Source organism: Sciurus carolinensis, chromosome 2, assembly GCF_902686445.1.
Source record: "Sciurus carolinensis chromosome 2, mSciCar1.2, whole genome shotgun sequence".
NCBI classification, from domain to species: domain Eukaryota; kingdom Metazoa; phylum Chordata; class Mammalia; order Rodentia; family Sciuridae; genus Sciurus; species Sciurus carolinensis.
Genome location: NC_062214.1, coordinates 63,781,334 through 63,800,507, shown reverse-complemented (window position 1 = coordinate 63,800,507; position 19,174 = coordinate 63,781,334).

Genomic DNA, 19,174 nt, shown 5'->3' with positions numbered 1-19,174 from the left:
ATGCTATTGATAGTCCTGTTCTGATCCCCCTTGTACAGTGGACTTTTTGGAACTTAGTTTGCACTTTTCTTGTAAAGCCTGAGTTATTCAGACAGGGGTGCAGTTTCAATGCTTTTGTTGAACCTCAAATGAAGTTTTGTGAGGGTGGCATTAAGGAGCATGGGTGGAATACATCTACATTTTTATTATCATAGCATATCAGTCACATGCATTAGGTAGAAAGACATTCATTTTAGATATTTTCAACTCAGCACTCTCTCTTCTAGTATGGCAATTTCTAAGTAGCATAAAGAAAGCTTTTAGAATAGCACTTAAAGTGTGTTAACTATGCCATGTCCATATCCCATCTCTGGTAACTTGTCCCAGTGTTTGGTATTTGACTGATGGGGGAAAGCACAAATTTTAAAAAGCCATCAGAATCATCAGGAGAATCCTCTCTTGGACCACAAGACCAGGAGGCATGTGCATCTGCATAAAATCTACTACATTATAGACCAAAAGAACCGGCCAGCCTCTCCCACGGTCTTAAGTTAACACTTGTCTTTGTGTAAACCCACTCTTTCTGAACTTGAAATCCAATTGGCCAACAATTAAAGCCAATTAGCACGTGAGGAAAATAAACCAAAGACTCTCCCCTGGTGTTTTCCATGGCTGATAGAAAGCTGGTTAGCTCAAGGCATTAGCATAGTTGTGTATCGGGCCAGGCATATAGCGGAGACTAGTTGGCTTAAAGTATTAGAAGATTGGGGCAGCGGCTGGCGCAGCAGAGCTGTGTTATTCTGAGCTAACAGCTGCCAAACATTCTTGACAGGAGATGAGGCAGATGTCCAAGGACAATCAAAGGGAGAAGAAAGTTTAAGCCAACGTTTGCCTATCTCATATTCTCTGCTTGATCCTCAGCCTCAAAGACAACGCACAGCTGTTGCACTTCAAGGTCTGAAGGGTGATCCCAATGCCCAGGCTGCCCCCTCACCCCTGATTACTCTCGGAGAGCTGGGCTCAGCTTTTCTATCAAGCCCCCCTTGCAGGACATCTCATTGGAGAGAGTGGGTCTTCTTGGTGACTTTTTGAATTTCTGGACTCTTAAAAGGTATGGGTCAGAATTCTGTAGTATGGGATAATCATAAGATTTAGGACTGAAAATAATCTCTACAGGTCACCCCTAAATGGGCCAGCTTATCAGGAGATGAGATACACTGGAGCCAAGACAGTATAAGCTTAGAAGTAAGAAATCATCAGTTCAAATACAAAGTGAAGAAAAGAGGAACAATCCATGTGAAATCTAAATGTTGCGGGTCTACTGTAAAAGCTGTAGACACTGTGTTTCAGTGTTTAAATGACATAAGGGATGTGGGGATGAAAATTGGAGTACAAATGTCCATCATAGGATAAAGAGACAAAACACATCTGTACTGAAAGGATCTGCTAAAACGTTGACATGTTCTCTCTCTCAGGGGCAGAGGCAGGGAGACTTCATCTCCTATCAGTGCTAAGAGGTATTTCATGCTCTGTAGTATGGTGATATGCTTATTTACTAAAGTCCTTTATTGTTATACTTTACACAGCATGGCAAAAATAAGCACCTCTGTCATGTTTTTAAACAGCATCTGAAACACACACAACAGCAGGATCTTCTCAAATGAGGGACTTGCATAGTTGTCAAAATCATCACACACACCATTCTTCCACACATCAGGAACAACTCAAGATTTTATGTTTACAAAGTTTCTCTGCCCTATCACTTCTGGTCATACTGAATTATAATCATCTGATAAAAACATCTACCCTAGTTCCACCCTATACCATGAGCTGCTGGGAAGTGTGCTATCATATACAAATTAGTATTCTCCAGGCCAGGATGTAGTATGTATTCAGCGTGATTATTGAACAAATGAATGAATGATGATCAGATTTAATCATGTGCCAAATTCATTAAACATACACGTAAATAATATTCTGTAATGAATTATATATAGAAATGGTAGAAAGCTGTATTTTGAGAGGATTACCTAAAAAGAAATCAATATGAAGTAAGTTTCTTTTAAAAGCACTAATAGTTTGGAGTGCTTTTATTTCAACAAAAATATCTATTTAAAATAACTATTGGAATAAAAGAGGGTTTTTAAAAATTACCTCTATTTCTACCCCGACAACTAATTACAGGGATAGCTTTCACACATACGACCATTGCAGGTGCAAATATTTAATTGTGTGTGCAAGCCAGGTGGTGAGGGGCTCCTTAACTGCGTGTTCAATTGTGTCTGCTCTAGTTGCCCCTTCAATTAGCTGTGGGTGCAAAAACCAGAGACCTTGCTGAGGCCCTATTAAAACGAGGCCTATATACTCTACAGCCTTTTATCTATGAGGGGGGAAGGGTGGTGAATTTTGCATTTATTTTAGCTTCTCCTAACTGGGGCCTGAGGGAGTCACTTTCAGCCAGTTAGTCAGCCAAGAGCAGCTGGACTTTGCCTGATAAGAATTGCACACAGTTGCACAGAAAGTGGGCAGCGCTCCTCCACAGCAAGTTTAGATATTAAGCCAAGATCTCGATTAAGAAGCATATGACTAGCGTATTCTAAAGGTGCTTGAAGATCACGTGGCATTTTCCCTGTGTGATGGGAAACAGGCAAGTTTGATCAAAACAGTTGAAACAGGCAGGCTCTCCTGATTGAACAGTCTTATGATGTTAGCAGTTCTTCACACTTTTAGAGGTTAGGTAACTGAACTGAGTGTGTGGTTATTTGAGGCAGAAGGGACCATTTTTGAGCTCTGTTCTTTTTTTTTTTTTTTTTTTAATGCAAAAGGAATTAAAAAGCTACTCTGGGACAGTAAAACTATTCTACACAAAATTGGCTGAGAATCTCCACAGTTAAAATTTGATGAAGGCTGAGAATTAGAAAATAAATTGGTGTTGAGTTCTATACATTTAGGAAGGGATTGGGAAGATTAAAACTATGAAAACTTAGAGCTGATGACGCTGAGTTCTAGTTTTCCTCTGCTAACTGTGTGACTCCATGCATATTACTTAACTTTTCTGAGTTTTGGATTCCTCCCTTATGAAACAGAGCCACTATCTACATTGCAGGACTGGGTAGGGACTAAAAGTGTATTTAAAGCACTTTGTATGGTGCGAAGTCCACAGTGGATGCTCCTGAGAGAAAACTTCCTTACCTCCAGAGGAAAAGAATGCAGAGGAAATTTCTATTCAGCTACATAGCAAAAGAACTCAGCAGAGGGAACTGCTAGACATCCTGGACACGTATCAAATTTTTGCCTTCAAAGTTGATGACAACATTCACATCTATAGTGATGTATTATCAGATTTTTAGCTTGAACAATGAATCTTCATGTGTACATTTTCAGGGAACTTACATATGCTTCAATAATCCAGCATCATTCTACTTTTAATATTTTCCTTTATAACCTCTGACTGCTTATTATCAGGGTTCCCAATTTTGTTAATAATTATTGTATTTTTGCCTGGTTTTGAATCTCATAACTTATTTACAGTTGTGTTTTTATGGTATTCACAGTACACCATGTATCGAAAGTGATTTGAAGTTGTGTTGTCAAGACCAGGGTCCCTAGTCAGATTATTTACTCACATGTGTGCACATGCACACATACATACCCACCTCCCAAATCTTTCCTGAGCTTTTCAGTAAACCATAGTGTTGACTTGGATGCATGCATGTACACAGGGTTTGTAGAAATGTTAGCACTACGTTTTCAAAGAAAGATGCATTTTCTGGGATATGCTGGGATGACCTGGAAGTGAGTCTGATATCAGGGAAGTTAAAAGTAGAGAGGTCTCTTAGATATCTGAGCAGTCATTATCACTATCTGACTTGGATATATTTGGGAAGGGCTTTGTAGTTTTTTCTATTGGCTCTTGGCTTTTCCTTTGGCTAGAAGTGAGTTCTGTGATAGACTCTCAAATTCAGAAAAAAAAAAAAAAGGGTTTTCTCACACAAAAAAATTTGTGATAAGAGTTGGGGTAGAGTTTATTCTTTTTGGAATGAACTGTATCTTTTAAAAATTTTTATTGTTTTAATTTAGATTCATTGTACACAAATGGGGTACAACTTTCGTTTCTCTGGTTGTATAGGAATTAGAGTCGAGGCAAGAATGGATGAACTCTATATCTTGATTTTGTGTTCTCTCTGAGATAGCAAAGAGTCAGGAGATGCTATGGTTTGGATAAGTGTACCCCAAAGGATCATGCTTTAAAACTTGGTCCCGAGTGTGTGTCAATACTGGGAGGTAGTGGAATGTTTAAGAGGTTGGGCCTAGGGAAAGGAAGTTAGGTCATTGGCAGCATGCCCTTGAAGGAGATAAGGGAACCCTGGCACCTTCCCCTCTCTTTCTCTTTTGCTTTCCAACCACCACGAGATGAGTTAGCCATCTCCACCAGGTGTTCGGACCATAATATGATATGTCACCACAGGTGCAAAGCAATGGAGCTGACTGGTCATGAATTTAAGGTTCTAAAACTGAGAGCCAAAATAAACTTTTTCTCTTTAGAAGTTGATTGTCTGAGGTATTTTGTTACAGTAATGAAAAGCTGACTAACAAGAGTGGGAGCTGAACATCTTTGCTATGAGGTAGACACTGACATGAGACTACAAGCCAAGGACAATCAAGTACTTTCCATTCACTATGAAATCTGAGAAGCCAACCACTCACCAAATAACACTTGGATTTCATTAATGATTCCCACCCATTTCCCCACTCCTGTCCTTTGGAGCTTGAGAACAAGTTCTTCCTGGGCACTCAGCAGTGGTAGAGTTAAGCCTATTTAGAAAAGTTGTATAAGCTGGTGATAAGGCTTATGGGTACGAGAACATTCAACAGTACTATTTCTTCTGTGATAATTGTGTACAATTTCTAAAATTTTAATGATAAATTTTAATAATAAAGACAGAAAACCCTTTGTTATTTTAAATATGACACCATCATTATCATCATGACAGTTTATTAAAGGATTACCATTAACCAGGTTCCATTCTTAGTGTCCTGTATATACTATACCTTTTAATGTATATGTGAATTAAAAGCCATGTTCTTAAACATTTAAAATAAATTAGGATCAAACCTCCATCTTATGTATGTTGAAAACACAGTGTTTCCCTGCAAATCTCAGAGACTCCTCAGAGTCTGACCTCTTCTTACCTGATCTGGTTCAAACTTTTCTTGAACTCTCACCTTCGTGACTACTTCCTCTGTTCTACATTGACAAAATCATATACCATCCCTTTCCATGACTTTCCCCAAAGCACACCTGCACAAAACATTTATGTACACAGCAAACTTTTTAGTAAACTGGAAGAAAAGGATTACCCTATTGTAAAGCAAATGATTCATGTTGAGTCCTTGGGGCACCTCAGTTGACTATTTTTCCCCCACTCTCTTACTTTGTAACAGCGCTGGTCTTCTGGAAAACTGATACAAGGTACTAGGGTAAGACTTTTTATCTTTGCATGTTCTCAGAGTAGGAATGAGAGGAAGGTGATTTGAAACTGAAGGACTCACCTACTAAGTTGAAGGCTGCAGAGAATTAATAGCTGGCAGAGACAAGAAGAGATGTCTTTGGAACCTGCAAGAGGTAGGGTCTCGTGAGAACAAGTTAAGTGATTGGGGACATCTGTTTATCACATGGAGGCATAATAAATGGAGAACTTTTACACCAAACTTTCTCGGATAATCCAACTAAAAGAAACCAAGGAACAATAGTGTTGAGATAAAAACAAAGCCACAAAACAAAATAAGCTATCTATTGGAATGCTGACTGTTTAAAAGAGCACAATGTTAATCGTATTACTATCCCTTAGTTTTGGGTATCTTGAATAGTGTTTTGTTAGATTTTTATTAGGAATCATCATAAACAAGGGACTATCTGAATCATAACCTTTTTTTAAAGTTGATTAGGTGACATGTAAATAGGGAAAATATTCTAAACTCAATTTCTCATAATACAACATTTTCCTATTTTCTGTATTATTTGCAGTGCAGTGTATTTGACACAGATACAGCCAGTCATCACACAGACAGGGGAAAATGAACTGGAAGAGGTGCCACACTTTTTGGAGTGCTGAACTTATTTCCTCATCAAAAGCGTTAATGTCCTCATACCCTTGAATATTTATTGCTTATGTAGTCCCATCTTTGTGAACTAATTTTAAGATAAAGAAAGACTGCAGTCCACCCTGATTATCCTTTGGATCCCAGAATGAGGTCACTGAAGTCCAGGACACATCCGGTGATAGTAAATGAGTGAATTCTCACAAGGATATAAATGGGGGGGGGGGACCAGGGAAATTGGAAAGGATCAAATCTCAACTTTTGATTTCCAAAGGATTATTAATATAAACAGCTTTGGGAACAATGATGTTTAAAATTATCAAGAAAAAATTTGTGAACTTCCTGTATAATACAATGCAATAGGTTTTAAAACACACACACACAACCTTAAAAATGCTCTTCCTCAGTTCTCAGATTGGTGTTCTTCTTAGGAAAGGGAAACACCTTGAAGAGATCTTATTATTATTTGCATTGGCTCTGAATCTAATAATCAGTAACAGAAACAAGCAGAAGCTGAAGAAGGTGGAGGTGCTTTCCTCTCTCAGTATCCCTTCTCTCTGTCCCTGGAGGCTGGACTAGGAATCCAGCCCTGCCCACAGGGAGTTGGGTGCTTCTCCACCATCAAAGACCCTCTCTTTGTTCCCTGCTGGGGCAGTGTAAGTTTCAGTAGCTCATGGGCTACAAGAGTGAGACTTTAGACTCTTCATCAGGAACCCTGTGGACTCTCATTATCATAGCAGGTAAACTGATAAAATCAAGGCGGGACAGATATGCACTCTTTGGGAAGATGACTTGCCTATTATGGTATTTCCTGGATTTCTGTAGGAGGTGGTGGGAAAAGATCATTCTGCATTTGTGTGTGTGAGTTTGTTTTACTATCTATCTATCTATCTATCTATCTAATACCATGGATTAAACCCAGGAGCACTCAACCACTGAGCCACATCCATCCCCAGCCCCTTTCATTTTTATTTTGAGACAAGGCCTCACTGATTTGATGAGACTGACTTTGAACTTGCAATCCTCCTACCTCAGCCTCCTGAGCTGCTGAGATTGCAGGTATGAGCCACTGTGTCTAGGCTGTTTTATAATTTTTAAACATTTTAGAATGACTGTACAGGTGCTGAGGTGAACATATGAAAACACAGTCATACACCCTGGATACTCTAATTCCTGAACAACAGTTCCCAAACTGGGTCATTTGTCACTAATAAAAACAAATGCTACAGTTTGTAGGTACCTTACCGAGTTTATAAATTAGATTACCTTTCTGTATAATAACAGCTTTCATACCTACTTTCTGATTTTTTTTTTTTTTTTTTGGTACTGAGGATTGAACCCAGGCACTTAACCACTGAGCCAAAGCCCCAGCCCTTTTTTATATTTTTAAAAATATTTTGAGACAGAGGCTCACTAATTTGGTTAGGGTCTCTGGCCTTGAACTTGTGATCCCCTGTCTCAGCCTCCAGAGTCACTGGGATTACAGGGGTGCAGGACTTTTGATGTGCTTTTTAAAAAGTGCTTTCTCTCATATAAGTAAGTAAGTAGATCATATGTGAAGCTTATGTATCACATACGAAGATTGATGTTGGTAATTGCAGTTGAACATTTCAATATCTATGTTACCTTTAGTTTTAGACATTTCCTAAAATTTTCAAATGACTAAGAGTTTCCTTTCCATAAGTATTGACAGCCTATAATATCTATATAATAGTAATCTCTGTACATGGCTCCACAGAGGCAGTTACATGAATCACAAGGTCTTCAGAGGGGTGTCTCTTTTATTTTCAGTATCCAGAGTACCTAGTAGCATCCACTAGATAAGAGGTTCTCAGTAATGTTTATAAAAATACATTTTATTTTTCATTTTATTATAACACTCATAAAATTGTGAGTAAACTATGATTTTTTTTCTCTTAATCAGACAAAATGAGAGGTAGGTGAAAAATATGATAGTGGGTTGACTAAGGCTTCCCTTTGCCTTCCAGTGTATCTGCTCTCAAATAAATATACACCTATATTTAAAATATTAACCCTGAAGGTATTTGTCTTTCTAGAAAGCATTTTCTAGAATAAGTATTAGTAGATGAGATAACTTTGTCATTTTTCCACTTTGTTGAACTCAAGCTATTTAAATCATTCAAATTAGTGTGCTGAGGGACAGAGCTTGGAAAGATAGTTTCAAGTATAGAATTCCAAATCTTGGCCTCAGTTTCCTCATCTGTCAAAGATGCTCTGATGATTGTTAAAATAAGGCAATGATTTGGGAAGGGCTTTGTGAATTCCAAAGGGCTGTACAAACAAAAGCAGTATCTGCTGTCTGTGAGGTGCAAGGGTGGACAGGCTGGATACCCAGATAGTAGGGAACATTTGTGCACAAATAGCAGAATTGCAAAAGCACCCAGGGATGGTTTGTCAACTTCTGCTGCAACCTGGAGTGACAGACAGACGGTCAAGTTGAGGACACTCTGAAGGACTCATAGAGGTTAGAACTACTGTCCAGGGTGTGTGGATTTAAAGGGGGTGCTGTTCATATTACTGGTCACCTCTGAAAATTCAAGTTTTCTTTAAGATCCAAGCTGCAATGTTAACCTTGAAGGAACCCCTGTCCTGCCCAGATAGCCCTTAGCCATATTGCCTGCTCCTACCAGCCCAACCCCATGTACTAACTTGCAAGGAAAGAGCTCTGGCTGGAAGCCACTCCAAGGTTTGGAGTTCCAGTCTCAACATTTGCCCTGACTTGACTTATTTGTCCATCTGACACATGGGAATTGGAATTAGATGAATTTTAAGAGTACACTGATTTATATCAATCTTAGCCCAAACAAAACAATCAAAGACACATTGACAAACAAGTATGAAGATTATGTTTATTCCAGAAGTTAAATAAAGATACTGTTACTTTCTGTTTGGAATTATGCAAACCATTTTCTTCTTGCACCTGGAAAAATCCAGAATGGATAGCCAACAGTATAGAAAGATGTTCTTGTTCTTAATTTCTCATTCATTCTTTGATATGAGGGCTCTGTATTTTGAATCCCTTTTCCAATATTTGCAGTTTTAATGTGCAAAATTTATTTAAATTTAAATAAAGTTGATGTCTTCTGATCAGATTTATGAAGTTAAACAAAAAACAAACTTAAAAGTTAAGTGGAAAATAGGCACCATTTCACTGACTTGCCTCAGAGAATCTGTTGCTTTAAAATGAGAGAGTTGCTCTACTCCAGTTCCAGCTTGTGTTTCCCAAAGTGGGATGACACAAAGAGGAGTGAACAACTTCTTTCTGCTGAAATACTTTCTAAAACAGTGAATATGTGCATCTCCTTTCTACTCATCCAGAAATGTCCTTGGGAGAAGAAAGTTGATTGACCTAGGTGGATCCTAAAAAGCTATACATGTTCTCCTTTTGTGCGTCTGGCTCTCCGAATGAATTGGACAGAGAGAGAGAGAGAGAGACAGAGACAGAGACAGAGAGAGAGAGAGAAGAGAAAGAACTGGAGCCTGTTTTAAGGGTATAACAGACAGACTGGAAAGAAATAGTCTAATCACTTCATTATCCAAAATATAGATTGGAAACATGGATTAGAAAACCAGAGTTATGGTGGATGGAACCCCCTCACCCCTGCTATTTGCAACAAGCCATTGGCAGCATTAACCCTGGTATTTATTGCTCATTTTAACTACAGTGCCTAGCAAGCACTTTCCCAGCCTTCATTGCAAAAAATATATATAATTCATATGCCTAATATTTCGCCCCAGCTTTCCTTGCATATTTTACTGTGTTTGAGACTGTTTGTGTGTTTGCTATATGTCAGTTGACACCTCTGTAAAATCTTTATATTGAATGCCTTTGGCAACTATGTGCCAAATAATAGCATTACCATTTGTAATTTTTGTAGCTCGATTTTCCTGTTAGGTGGGCTTTGTGCATTACAAGTAGGAAAGGTTTAAAAAGCCTTATTGATGCTTCTTTCTAATGACCTTCTTCAGTGATGTGATTCAAAACAACTCTTCCACCCTGACTTTCTGGTTCTCTTCCATTAAAGACTTTAATTAAAGAAACGTGTATTTTTTTGATGACGCTGTTGCCAACAATGCCATTCTTCTCCAGGATTCTCTTAGCGAGTTATACTGGGGCTTTTAGACATGTATATTGCTCTCTGTGGTGTCCATATATATTATTTACTTTAAAAAACAATACTTTCTGCCTTCTTGTAAAGGATTCAAAGTTGTTTACAACAAAGATAATTAAATGATGAGGTAGATGAAAGTGCACAGAAAGTTCCAAAACTATGTGAGAGATGGATACTAATTTTATTCCTGAAATGTGGATAGACATATTTCCTTTTCCTTTCTTCTCTCTCTCTCTCTTTTGTTCTTTCTTTCTGTATTTTGTGGGGTTGAGTATTAGACCTAAGGTTTGTGCAAGTTAGGCAAGTGCTTTACCACTGAGCTTCATCCCCCGAGTAGATCTATTTCTATTAATCAACTAGAACACAAGTTGCTCCATTAGAGCAAGGACTTTGCTCATTGTTCAATCCCCAGTGTTCAGTTTAGGATTTGGACATTAGTATGTACTCATGTATCATTTGTTGAATCAACATGAAATTCAGTTTGTACCCTCACAGAAGCTAAAATTTGAAGGGAAATGTGATGAGCTATATAAATTATTATAGGGTAATGCACATTTAGATCGCTGCTCACATTTAAAGGTCTCATCTTCTAGAAAACTGAGGTTGAGGTGAAAGGACTTGCCGAAGCAAGTTTTAAAAATTAAGCTTTCTAATTCCAAGACCAAGGAACTTTCCACTGTATTAATGTGAAAGGCTGATAGAATTCACTCAGTGCATAACAACCCATTGATCTGGGCTGTACTAGGGTGGATAGCAAAGTGTGTTTGTGTGGGCAACAAGGGAAAACATTTTTGTTCTGTTTGCTTTATACCCTCTGTCCATTCCTGTTGGATGTGACTTCATTTCATAGTTGTAATGGGGTCTGGAACATCTTGTACACATCTTTTTTTTATACCCAGTAAACCAAAATAAGATATAATGAAGTGACTGGACAGAGGTAGAATATTGCATATAGTTAATAACTTACTTACACCTGCTTCATAAAGAAATCAATTTGGGATAAGGGAATTTCTCTATTTTGAAGTATTTGCAACCAATTGATTGCAGAATTCAAATCCTTGCCTTACAAAATATCGATGTACTACATGACTGACATACCAAGAAATTATATATGTAAATTTTATAGAAAAATAGAAACAAATAATAAAATCCAACAAATTGAATTTATTAGAACCAGTTAAAGCAATCATATTAATCATCTATATGTGCACACATATGCATAATGCCTATTTTCTCTTCTTCTTTGGTGAATCAATATTTTTTCACTCCCATTCTATGTAGATATGGAAGGGGAGCCCACGCATACACACCCTTATTTTCAATATGCAGACATTCCATCGATGGACTTGTGACCCGATTCAGGCCAATGAAAGATGTTTCTCAGCAATTCAGTTCAATCTCCTGCATTTTGAATACCCACAACTGAGGTTCTCTAGATATTGAGAATGTTGATATTAGAATGATAATTCAGAGATATCACATAACATTCTAAATGGTGGAAGAAAACTGGTTGTGACGAAGAATAGTTCGTAGTAAAATACAAAAATTCACTCATATATTAAAGAAAAATTTTCAGTAATGAGTTGAAACCAAAAGGAATTCTGTTTAATTTCTGTTTAAACCTTTAATCAACTGAAATTTCAATCCCCTGAGGATCTCAATTAATTTAGGTTTGATTGTAGAAAATTTCTAAGCATTTTGACTTTTAGTAAAATTAATAAAATTTGTTTGATAAAATGTTTCAGTGAAAGAAATTACAAAATTTTATATAAAAATAAATGTGTACCCTGATGTGACACCAAAGTAAGGGACAGTCATCATTACCCTATGAACATGTCTGATCACACGAATGGTATGAATCTACATTGTGTACAACCATAGAAACAAAATGATGTACCACATTTGTGTACAATGAATCAAAATGCAGTCTGTAGAAAATAAATAATTTTTTAAAAATTTACTGTTAATTAATTAATTACATAATATTCTTTGAAACCTTTTTTTCCCTAAATAGTTATTGTAATTGCACAGGTAGACTATACATTTTTCTCTATTAGAGAACTTTTCCAGGGTATCAGGGAAAAAAATGTGGACTACATGATCAAATAATCTAAAATTAAGCTCTATTTTTGCAGAATACTTCAGGTTTTGATATGAAAATGTGCATTGCATATAATTTGTACTACATGCAAACTTTTCTAAATTGATTTGGCTCTGATATATATTTTATAAAGCACAGCTCTGAGGACTAGTATTCTGTGAAAAACACTTCAGAAAAACACTCTGCAGTATATTCGTCTTTGTAAAAAAATTAAGAGTTTTGAACCCTTCCTACCATCTTATCTCCTGTTAGCCTGTACCTTATACATATTTATTGTGCTTTATGCACTCAAGCACAATGATTTACAATAAAGAAAACACTCATTAATATCAATCAATAATATCCACTTTTGATCAACTCATGCTACTTTAAGTGAGCAGTTTTATAATCTCAGATCCTACACTAAATGGTAAGAATAGAAGGTTTTTGTTCCTTGCCAGGCATTGCCATTAGATTTCCATGGTCAACTGTCCTCCAGTGGGCCTACGTTCCTAAAACATGATGCTGGGACTACAAACTGATGAGCCACAAAAGAAAAGTGGCCAACAACAGGATGAAAAGATAATTAAGAATACAATGTATTTGATAATGAAGACCTTGAAAAAAATAGTGTGTAATGTACTTGTAGGTTTTTTTGTTTTTGTTTTCATTTTTTGCCTTTTTTTTTTTTTTTTTTTTTTTTTTTTTTTTATAAAATGCCCAATGTCCCAAGAGAAAAAATCCCAAGATATGGTCAATAGCATTGTATTAACTGATAAAACCCCTATTGAGATTTCTGCTTTCAAATGGCTATTGCAACTCATATGAATGAGGCCTGGGAAGGAGGGCTGCATATCATATTATGCATGATCATTTCAGTATTCAAACTCCAGATTAGGAATTTGACATTTTAAAAATTCCACTGAAATTGGACTACAAAATATAATAGGTTTAGGCACCTGCTCTAATAACATTGCATAAAAATATCCCAACAGCCTTGCCATAAACATATTTTACAATATCAGAGTCAAATTTTATTACATCATTATAAGAATGTTCCACTGAGCCACATGATTGGCTATTGTACCAGAGCAGGATGTTGATACTGTAGTACAAACATACCATCATACTTCCCTAATAAAAGTTTTATTGTATCCCAATGCACATTAAAAACAACACTAACTGCATTAATACATTGTAATTTACTTTTTTGTTATAGAACAAATAACAAACCTGGTGCTAATGAGCTCATATTTTCCATTATCCCAATGCAACCTGTTCATATATCTAATCCTCTGAAAATTTTCCTAAACAAGTGAAACTCCCCCTAATCGTACAATGGTGTGCATTAGTCTTGAATGTTTTTCTCAGTTTCATTGATACATGTCACATCATACTGCAAATATCTGTTTGTTTGAGTGACACAGTTATAAAATATATGATTTGAATTTCATACTGCTATAGTTTACTTCAAAAGAGAATACAGAAGATTCTTTTGTTAAAATTGTCTTTTTCCTTGACAGCTTTTTTCCAGATCCAATAAACCTAGGTGCATTTGTAACTAAATTACACATGCAACAACTTACTTTCCCTTCGGCTGTCCACTGAATGGTTGTAAGTTTTTTAGTACCTATTTTCAGTTTGGCATGTATGAAGTACCAGACAGAAATCAATTTTCTTCTAAGACATGGATGATTGTTTTTATAACATCCTCTGGTGTTGTCTTAACAAAGCTATTCAATGATTAAGCTTTTTGTTTTTATAAGTTAAATCACTAACAAGGGTCATTGTGACTTTCCTGGTTTTATTTTCAGCCTAACCTAAATCGACTTCCCGATCAGCCTCTGACCAGTGTAATCATTCTACTCCTATCAAAGTGCGTGGGTGTTTGTTTGGAATAGCAGTAATGGTGAGGTGGGTGGAAGGAACCCAGTGTCGATTACACTTGCCGGGAGGAGATCTCAGAAATCCAAGAAGAAAAATAGGGGTCACCCACAGACCCTGCTTGTCCAGAGATAGGGCATTACTGTGTTGTAAACTTCACACAGCAGTTATCTTGGGCCATTTTTCCTTGTATGGTTGTCTTCTGTCCTCTGACCTGGCTGTGCTCTTTGCTGAGGACAGTGGAGGTTCTCTGGAATAAGATAAAGGAGAACATTTCTGTGTGTAGGATCTCAGTTATTCTCTAAACAAAGTCTTCTTGGGACTTAAACATGTGACTATCACATATTCAGAGCTGTCCCTGCTTTTCCACTATTAGGTCATTTAAGACTGTGTCTAGGCTGTGTGGCACAAACACACGTTTGCACGCTGATCCCTGTTAGACACTCAGGTTTGGAGGCTTATCATGACCTTGAGTACCTGGTTGCTTAGGTTTTAACTTTTCAACAAGATGGAGACACTGCCAAAAGCTACTCAGATGTATTCACTGTAAAATAAGTTCAGATTCAGCATGAGGTCATTGTTAGTATGCAATCTTGACGGGTACAAAAATGAAGACTTTTGTGTAAGCACTGTGCCATGGTTAGTGATTTTAGGCAATGTAAATGTTGTCTATACAAGGTCGGAATAATCTGGTGTTCTGAAGGTTGAACTTTTAAGATTTATTATAGTTCAATTGGGCATGTCCATGTTCTTATACATTTCCTAGAAGTGTATAAGAACATGCTAATAAACCAAGAAAATCCCTGGGCAATATTCTTGCTCCTTCTGAAACAGCTATCCTTACAAATCATATATATCTTTACCCATCAAAGAAATTAAGAATGATGAGTTAATATCTATTAATATTTAGTACTTATTGTGTGCCAGGCCATTTTTAGAGACATTTGCATTAGTCAATTAATTCATTCATTTGCAACAAATAAACAAAAAGCTCTCTTGGTTTTTGAGAGACAGGGCCTTCCAATGTTTCCCAGCCTGATGTTGAACTCCTAGGCTCAAGAGATCCTCCTTCCTCAACCTCTCAAGCAGCTGGGACTACAGGCATGTGTCACCTAATCTAGTTTCTCTGGGACTTTAACTGTTAGTATTCTCATTTTACAAATAATGGAACTGAGGCACAGATAGGTTAATTAACTTCCCAATGTCATAGAGCTTGGAACTTGAGATTCAAAATCAGACAATCACCCTCATAAGTGCTGCTTTTTAACCTTTCCAGACATCAAATCAAAGTGCTGCTATTGATCTGACTTTGAAATAATAGGATGAATTGGAGCGAAATTGGCCAAATTATATTGTTATATTTTATATATGTGAATATGTAACAACAAATTCCATCATTATGTACAACTATAATGTACCAATAAAAAGTGTGGAAAGAGAAAAAAAAAGGATGAATTGTTCTCAGAAATCTCTCATCCATGCCAGTTGCTTTGACCCTAAGAATTTTCAATTCTCCCCATAATGCTATAGCTAATCTGGAGAGTTGAGGATTGTGAAATAACTATAGGCAAAATCAGACTAATGGTCTACCAAGCAGAGAAGCATATTTTGTCAGGCTGACAAACTGTCTTTTTAGACTATTTGTTCATCCTTCCGTCCATCCATTAGTCCACTCATCCATTCTTTCACCTTTTTTTGAACCATGTGTCCCTCCTGATTTGTATCTGTCACTTCCTAGTAATAAAGACACTGGACAACTTTAGGTTTCCAAGTCCCAGTCTCTTCCTATTTCGATTTAAATAAACACACCTGAACTTGACCCTTAACTCAGCAATTGATGCTTCATGAACTCTAAGCAAGTGTAGGTCTTCATTTGTAAAACAAGTTTGTTAATAGCTGCCTTAATTTTTTTTTATGGAGGTGGAGGGGGAGAAGAGGAGAATAAAACAAGATGATATATATATATCATCATACACACACACACACACATACACACATACACACACACACACTTCCCCAGGAGCACCATATTAGGTCCTATGTCTATATTTTCCTTAAGAGGAAAATCAAACTCAATTAATTAGCAGTAACAATGAGGAGAAAATCTAGATGAACACATTCTACCTCTTTTCTGAGTATAAATACAAAGTAAGAGAGTACAAAAGATATATTTACATTAGCATCACATTTTATGTGATATGTATAAATAATTAAAGGCAACTGAACTGTAAAATCATAATCTATAATGAGTTCCAAAAATATCAAGTACTGGACTGAGGTGTAACTCCATGGTACAGTGCTTACCTAGTAAGTATGAAGCCTGAGTTCAATCCCCAGCACTGAAAAAAAAATCAAGTAGATAAATTAGATAAATCAATACAAGTTGGAAAATACATAAAATGAAAATTCAGAAATTTTTGCAGTTAACTAAAACAAATTTGAAAGATTTTCACACTGGCAGTCTAAGAAATAAAAATTATTTTCATTTGGAAAAGAAATTAAAGTATCAAAGAGATTTTTTTTTACATACTAAATTGTCAGTTTTTTATGGGCCATGACAAAGAGAGAGACAAGAGAGAGAGAGAGAGAGAGAGAGAGAGAGAGAGAGAGAGAGGAAGAATTTTGTTTTTATGGAATTCTTATTTAAAGTCTAAATTTGAATTTTTTCAGAAAAGCATTTGTGTAAATTTACAGGAGGCATTGAAAATGAACATACAGTTTTACTCAGTGATTTTTAGAACAATTCTAAAAAAATAGAGTTCAATGATTCATGTGGGTTACGTGGAAATTTTATTCAAAATGGTATAACTTTGAAATTAATTGAATATGTAAAAAAATAAGGAATGGTTAAGTTAAATGAATTATGGGGAAACTCTAAGAAAGCAAAATGAATTTTCATTAAAAGAATCAAGTGAAAGAGAAAATATTTAGAATGAAAGAGTGAATTTAAATTGTTGTGTAATAATATGTATAATTATTACAAACTAATAACAATTTTTAATAAGATGTTCTAGGAGGTGGAAATGTTGCCCTCTGATTTGATCATCACCCACTGCATACATGTATTTAATCATCACACTAACCACAGTCAAACAGTTTTAATTGGTACAATTAACATATTTTTAAAAGATCCCATGCTATAGAATATGTGCTATATAGAATGAGTACTCATTTTGTAATGTGGGTATATACATTGTATGTATTCATGTTTTAAACCTTATGTAATTGTGCCAAATGATATCTATACAGTTCATGGGTTGAATGTCTTATTCAAGATAAGAAAGATAAGTAACTTATGCAAGTTTTCATCATGTTAAAGATTTGATTGCTTTATGAGAGCGAGACCAGGATTTTAATATTACATGTTTGTTGGACATAAAACTTAAGCTATCAACCAGTATGCTCAAGTATATATATTGTACTTCAAAAGGAAATACCCTCCACCCAGTTGATAAATAGTAGATGTGTTGATTTTAATTTTCTTCTGTTTATCCAGCTCTCATAGATCATGTGATACTTAGGGATTAAAAACTTTAGAGAAAGACAGATCCACCTTCAAGTCTTGACTCTGTCACTTTTTGACTCTGTGGTCTTAGGTAAATTACTTACATTGCAGAAGTGTTGTGAAGATTAAGTGGCATATATGCCTGCAAGGCATAAGCTTTACAAGGTTCTTGCAAATAATAAGTGTTTAATAATAGTAGGAAATATATGTGTATTTTTTGCCAAACTTTAACGAATGTATTACTCTTATATTCAAAAACTTCAATAAATATTATCGACAAAAAATGAAGTCAACCAACGACTTGATGTAAACCTACAGTTTTTCCTTTTTTTTTTTTTTTTTTTTTTGAATAAGAAAGAAAAAGAAGTAAAGCCACCTTTGTCTGGAGTTATATCCCAATTGTGGCTGCTAACCACAGGTGGGTACCGAAGCCCGGAGGGAAACCAATTATGTGCAAATCCTTTGACTTAATGAAAAATAAAATTAAGCAGACTAATACCCAGCAGGTACTTAAACATCACCTAATATTATAAAAGCCAGGGTTTCTTAGAAAGGAAAAAAGTCTCTGGAGAAAGTGGAGAAAGAAGAAGCCCTGACCCAGGAAGAAATTTCATAAGTGCAGGATGATTTTGCACAGTGCACCTGGAAACTGCTGAACAAGTTCTCCCCAGGTTGTCTTCATTTGTCCACCAGGGCAAATGAGAGTACTCAAACCTCCAAGTGCATGATTATGCTCTATGACAAATGGTTCTTAAATTCAGGTTCTGGTAAGTTCTGTAGGGGGTGATAATTAGCATTTCTTGAAAAGCACTATTTTATTTATTTTTACTTTGCTAGAAACAATTTATTATTATTTATCTACTTGAACACATCTAAGTTGGCAATAGCTCAAGGAAAAAATGATACTGTGTTTCTTATTTTATAAGTTGTTGAAGGTCAACCAGTTGAACTGGCATCCATGACCTTTCCACTCAAAAATACTGGCCTGAGGAAATTCATGTACTTTCCAAAACCCTTCTTTAGAGGCCAAACTCAGAGTATGAGTTTTTATACTGTGAATCACTCCTTTGGTGAACAAAACCTCCAAGCAGCTGAAAAGAAAATCACCTATTCAACCTCATTGTTCTGTTTTTAATCAAATTAGTTAAGAAGGGTTGTGGAATCACAGACTGGGGACATCATGTGGGAAGAACCTATAGACAGGGACAATTGGTCTGAAAATATCTACCAGTTGGATCCTGCTAAAGTCCTAGGCCAGGACTTGGTCCATCCCTCAGAACTATTCTGGACAATCTGTGACACCCCAGATGCATTCCAGCTCATTTCAAAGCAAACAAGGAAAGAGACTCTAAGCTGGTCTTCACTCGTGGAGCTCATTAGTTATCACTTCTTACTAGTCAGTGTTCTGTAATGTCAGAATTTCCCTTTCATGCATTTTCAAATAGAAAGTCACACAGTGATATTTGGAATTGACTGGGAAGGTAATCTGAC